At 53.0% G+C, this 6,573-nt stretch overlaps 1 pseudogene; it reads right to left on the bottom strand.

The window, feature by feature from the left end:
• Positions 1-1,828: 1,828 nt before the first annotated feature.
• LOC144687143 (dolichyl-diphosphooligosaccharide--protein glycosyltransferase subunit dad1 pseudogene) lies at positions 1,829-2,171 on the bottom strand (annotated as a pseudogene).
• Positions 2,172-6,573: the final 4,402 nt, after the last annotated feature.

The raw sequence follows: 6,573 nt of genomic DNA on the forward strand, positions 1-6,573 counted from the left end.
CGGGGGCAGTGGTGGTCAGCGCGAACGCCCTGCAGAGGTGGACAGCCACCCAGTGCCACAAAAGGATGAATGATCTCCTCCGTTCTGCCAGGGTGAGTCACTCTTTTCATCACTCCCATCTCACACACTCACGAACCCATCACACACCCACAGGGCCCTCACTCACTGCCAGTGCAAGGGACATCACCATTCACTCTCTCACACACACCGTCATTGTCCTCACCCCGTCCATGGGACCACTCAACACCCACACAGGCCAGGCATACTTATCATCTGGCCTGGCAGGCGTCCTGATACACTCTCCCCATCTCTATCCATGCAGCACAAACTGGCTCACAACAGGAGGGAAAGGCGGCAGACAGGTGGAGGGATGCCGGAAATCAAAGTCCTGACAGAATTTGAAAACAGAGCCATCCAGCTGGCCGGTGAGGATCTGGACCGGTCCTGTGCTGACGGTGAGGTCAGCGCTGCTCTACCAAGTGAGGATCCAGCAGTGCAACATCCATCAGATAACCATGCTGTGAGTGATGTGTCCTCTTTCACAGGCCACTGCATGCACTGATTATCTCCCCTTGCTTTCGCAGACACATCTGCCAAACAGCCGACAGAGTCCATGACCCAGGGCCTCCAATCAAGGTCCGAAGAAACCTCTGAAGAGGAATCTGAAGACACCCTCCCTGAAGTCCCGTCACAGCTTCACCCACACCCTCCACCAGTGCAGAGACACACACCTTGATGGGACCAAGCTTTAGAGTAGCCTCAGGATCACAATCTGGTGAGCACATCGCACTGTCTGATCCACAGCAGGCAGAGGTAGGGACTTCCCAGGTCTCTGGCACTCGGAGGGCTGCTGGATGCCAGGACTTTGCTGAGTCTGAGTCAGATGAGGAGCCTCTGGACTCGGTCATGTCACAGTTACTGGAGCTGCAAAGGCAAGCTCGGGAACATCAGGAAGGGATGTCCGCTGCACTCTTCAGATTGCAAGGCAAGATGGAGGAGTCCGCCCATCTTCAGGCTGAGGTGATAGCGCCAGAATTGCAAAGCACCGAAGTCAACACCGGCAGGGTGGCGGCCGCCATGGAGACCTTGGTCCAGGACATCGCTCCTGCACTGCTGCGTGGGCTTAACTCCATTGCTGATGCCATAGTTGGCCTCCAACAGTGTGTATGCGAGATCGTACTCCAGCTACCTCTTCCATTCACGGAGTCAGTCAGGGGCCCTCGAGGTTGGTTGGTGGCAAGATTTTAACAGCACACACATACACCCTTTCTTCCCCGAGTCTCTTTAACAAGTCTTCTGCCCTCCCCCTATAAAATACCAGCCTTCTTCAGCCCCCACTGAACAAAAAAGTCCAGACGCCCACCTAGGATGTTAAATCACATGGCCTTTGCCTCTTGGCCTCCCTGTCCAGCAGCAACAGCAGTAGTACCTCCTCTCTCTCTCTCTCTCTGTCTCTCTCTCTCTCTCTCCTTCTCCCTCTCTCTTCCTCCTCAGGCCTCAGGCCCTGCAGGCTCCAGGTCCCCGGCAACAGAGGATGGGGGAAGGTAGCAACAGCCACACTGGATATCCCAAAAGCTGAAGGAATACAGTAGCTGGAGCCAGAGCAGGACACAGCAGTTATCAGCAGCCAACACCCAACTCTCCCAACTCCCAACTGCGGCAGCAGCAACAAGTTACAGCGGAGAGCGATTGGGAGAATTTTTTATTTTCTTTGCATGTATATAAGGAACAAAACAAAATGTGCAAACAAAGTTCAAACAGATCCATTGAGGCAACAATATGAGTTCCGGTCCCTCTCATTGTTCCTGCTGCCTGACAATGTGTACACTCAGCCTAGGAAGTTGATCACCACTAGATGAAGGAAGGTGCTAGCAAAGGGGAAGTCTGCAAATGCTCGCTCAGGTGAGATGCCAAGGAAATCTCCTTTGTTCTGAGGGTTGATCTGTATCCGCAAGCAAACTCCCAGCACCAGGGCCCACCGCCCAGGCGATGAATCCGGACAGGAAGGGGTTGAAGGGGAAAGTACCGACCAGCGCGCAGTAAAGGAACTGAGCCACTCCGCTCAGCGCCATGTGCAGCAGGTACGAGTCCATCAGCTTCAGCCGGAGCGGAGTCCCCGCCGCGTGTTCCTGAGAGAAGCAGCTGAGCACCAACAACACTGACCCGTGCATCATTACAGGCAGGGCAAGCCACCTGGGCACGGGCCTTAATCACTTGTACATACTGTTCACTATTGTCAATAAACTCCCAGGAATATCTCTCTGCCTATGGCTCCTTGTTCTGATGAGCAGTGTTCTTGTCACTCAGATGTGAAACCTTTCTGCACAAGATAAAGGCAGGTGTCTCAGTCCAGGGCCTCTTCCCTGTGCTCAGTGCAGCCTTCAGACCAAAGTGATGGTCCGGCCTCACACTTCCTGGACACATTACTGATGCCTGCACCTCGGCAGTGCTGGTCATTGCTGTCAGAATGTAGTGGGCAGGCGCCACAGAGTTCCATCATTCTCTCTGTATGCTCTCAGCACCTTTAAGGTGGGGCTGGCCCCCATCACACCAACATCTGCGACCAGTGATGCTGTGCACCAGCTCCTGAAAGGCTGAGGTGCTGAATGCGGACACAGCATCAGATGTGTCTAAACTTTCATGGCTGCGTCTCTGAGATGGCCCTGATCATGGAACGCAAGTGAGCTGCCCTCAGCCAGACAGGAGTCAGACATTCTCAGAGGCTATGTGAAGATCTATGGAGTGTCCTCACTGCATATTGTCATCATCCTCCTGCAGTCGAGTGACCAATAGGGCCTCCATCTCCATAACAGGGGCATTCTCACAGAGGGTATTCGCACTGTGTTAAGCCAGACTGGAGTCAAACGTTCACACTTGTGATGTGAGAGTCTATGGGGACACCTCACTGAAAGTCATCATCATCCTCCACAAATCTGGCAGCTATGAGGGCCTCCTGAGTGCGACAGCCTCATCCCAACTGTCTTCACCACAAAGGACCCCCTCACCCTCATCCCCATCGGCATCCTCCTCATCAGAGGAGACATGCAGCACCTCCATCTCCTCCTCAGCCAGCTCCTCTCCCCGTTGCAGCGCCAGGTTGTAAAGGGCACAGTAGACGACGACTATGTGTGACACCCTCTGTGGACTGTATTGCAGGGCTCCACCAGACTGGTCCAGGCACTGGAATTACATCTCCAGCATCCTGATGGTCTGCTCCACCAAGTTGCAGCATGAGCCTCATTATACCGTCGCTCTGCTGTAGTCTGAGGCCACCGCACGGGTGTTATCAGCCACGGCCTCTGAGGGTAGCCCTTGTCCCCGAGGAGCCATTCCTGCAGCTTCTGTGGACCCTGGAAGATTCCAGGGATCTGCGATTGACTCAGGATGTAGGCGTCATGCACACTCCCTGGAAACCGTGCGTACACCTGCAGGATGCGTTTCTGGTGGTCGCAGACCAGCTGCACATTCAGTGAGTGGAAGCCCTTGCGGTTGATGAAGTCACTGAGTGTAGCGATGGAGACCTGAGCGCCACATGGGTGCAGCCAATCACATCCTGCACCTGTGGGAATCCTGAGATCCGGGTAAATCCAATGGCCCTGGCATCCTGGCTGTCCCGGTCCCGGGCGAAATGCACAAAGTTGTTGCCATGGAGAAGATGTGTCTGTGACCTCATAGATACATTCATGGGTGTTGGATTGTGAAATCCCACAGAGGTCACCTGTGGAGCCCTGAAAGGAGCCACTGGCATAGAAATTGAGCGCCGTGGTCACTTTCACAGCCACTGGCAGTGGATGCCCTCTATGTCCCCTTGGCGCCAAGTCCTGCAGTAAGTGGCAGATGTGAGCCACCAGATCCCTAGACATGTGCAGTCGCCAGTGACACAGGTTCTCAGTCATCTGCAGGAATGGCAGGCGGTGTCTTTAGACCCTGGGTGTCGCTAGGCGCCGACCAGCCACAGCTCACTGTCGCTCCTGGGCAGCGTGTGTGGGAGCCCCTGCTGCCCCTTCTGCACAGCCAGGAGCCTCAGTCGCCCTCTCCTCCATCTTCTACAGTCTCTGTAGGCCACCAGGTATATAGCTAGGTCACCAGGATCCATGATCCTGACATGGTCCTCCTGCAGCACGAAAGAGAGAGAGAGACGTGGTTATCGTGGTTGTACTTAGCACCTTTCCTGGTCCTGTGTGACTGCCCCTCAATGCTTCCCGGAGAGTGCTGGTCACCCCTCGGACGGCCAGAGATGAGTGCGCTGCACGGCTGCCCCGTTAACCTGCGACATGGGAGACACTGGTTCAAACCAGGATGCTGAGATTGCAAAGGGCTGTGAGCATCTCCAGCAGTGACTGTTACATAGCCAGCATTGGCGAGGAGATTGTACAACATGTGCACTCCAGCTGCTCCGCGGTCCAATAAAATGGCGGGGGACTCGAAGTCTGTGCCGGGGGGTGTGGGGGGGAAGGGGGGTAAGGTATGGAGCGCTTGGTGGCCCTTTAGTGCCTCCATGTTGCTTGCTGGGGTGGGCAGGTTAGGAGCCTGACCCCAATCACATCACTGTGGCTGTGCCTGATCTGTCTCAGTTATGAAGACCTGGTCAGTCACCTGCGGGGCCGGGCATCAGTTTCCCTGCCCACCCCCACCCCCTACCCCCTACCCCCTACCCCCCCTGGCGCTACCGAGGCCTGTAAATAACAGGCAAGCCCTGGAGATCACTGCTGGTCACTTACCTCAGCTCCCCCAAAGTGAAGGCCGCCAAGCCTGTGTGCTGTTGTGAACCACGTCGGCGTGCTTTCCCGCTGATGTGGACGGACGATACGGCGGGGTTCCAAGAGCTTGGCGGGATGGCATTTAATTATATGCTAATGTATTACAATTAGCTCCCCACCGACCGATGGCGGGAAACGTGGCCCACCATCAGCGGGATTAGGGGAAGATCCCAACCTGCCTTCACATCGTCGTAAAGTGGGTCCCGCCATATTTTCTGCGCGCGCCACCTATCACGCCCGCCGCCAGCGGGCTTGGAAAGCTCCGCCCAAAGAGTGCACCCTACCAAACCCCTTCCTAATCTTAAAGACCCCTATTGGGTTACCTCTCAGCCTCCTCTGTCCCAGGACCTCAGCCTTTCCAACCTTTCCTGATACGTAGAACATCTTGGTTCTGGTATCATCCTGGTAAATCCTTTTAGCGCTTTAACTGCAGCTTCTACATGCATGAGACCAGAGCCGTGCCCAGTACTTTAAGTGCAGTCTCATTTCTATTGGTTCAGAGTGTCTTGAACAATGAAAGGCCTTCCATGCCTCGATTAATTGACTCAGTTATGGCCTCGGGATCAACAGAGAAGTTGTTCCTGCTTCAGTTCTGCTGACAAACAGAACATATTGCTTCATTTTAAGTTGGGAACTGTACTTCTTTGAGCCTTCCAGAGGAACCAAACCAATCATTACAGCACAGAGAATAAAGGTTACCATTTAAAATGTTAACATATAAACCATCGGCCATTTCAGCTGCTGTGACATCAGTGATTGGAAGAATGGAATCCTTTTCTCGTGTACAAGGTATCTCTCAGGAATTCTCTCAGTATGATCAATGTTCACCGAGTCAATTAACGCACAGGAACTGCAGGAGACCAATCGGCCCCTCAAGCCTGTTCTGTCATTCACAGCTCATCTGCACACCAACCCCATTTACATGCCTTTGACCCAAAAGGGGAACAGAAGGAAGAATTTGCATTTATATAGCACCTTTCATGACTTCACGATTCCCCAAAGCATAAGAACATAAGAAATAGGAGCAGGAGTAGACCATTCGGCCCCTCGAGCCTGCTCCGCCATTCAATAAGATTATGGCTGATCTGCTTGTGTTTCAGTTTCCACATTCCCATCTAACCCCAATAACCTTTGATTCCCTTGCTTAACAAGAATCTATCTACCTCTGCCTTAAAAATGTTCAATAACCCCACCCCCACCGCCTTCTGAGGCAGAGAGTTCCAAAGTCGCACAACCGTCCTAGAGAAAAAAAATTCTCCTCATCTCTGTCCTAAAAGTGAAACCCTTAATTTTAAAACAGTGCCCCCTAGTTCTGGACTCACCCGCAAGAGGAAACAGCCTTTCAACGTCCACCTTGTCAAGGCCGTTCAGGGTCTTGTATATTTCAATCAAATCTCTCCTCACTCTTCTAGACTCCATTGGAAACAAGCCCAGTCTGTCCCACCTTCCCTCACAAGACAACCCACTCATTCCATGTATCCATCTAGTAAACCTCCTTTGAACCACCTCCAATTTTACAGAAAATGGAGTACTATTTGAAGTGTAATGCAATGTTGAAAGGTGGTAGCCAATTTGTACACAGCAAGATCCCACAAAGAACAGTGTGATAAATGAGCAGATGGATGTTGAGTGACAAGTATTGGCCAGGTGCATTGGGACAACTCCCCTGCTCTTCTGCGAAATAATGACCTGAGATCTTTTATGTCCACCTGAGAGGGCAGATGGCACCTCAGTTAGACACTTCACCTGATAGACAACATTTTAATGACATCGAGGCCAGCGATAGGGAATGGCAATTGGGGCAGGGGGAGGG

Source organism: Cetorhinus maximus, chromosome 12 (assembly GCF_964194155.1).
Source record: "Cetorhinus maximus chromosome 12, sCetMax3.hap1.1, whole genome shotgun sequence".
NCBI lineage: Eukaryota > Metazoa > Chordata > Chondrichthyes > Lamniformes > Cetorhinidae > Cetorhinus > Cetorhinus maximus.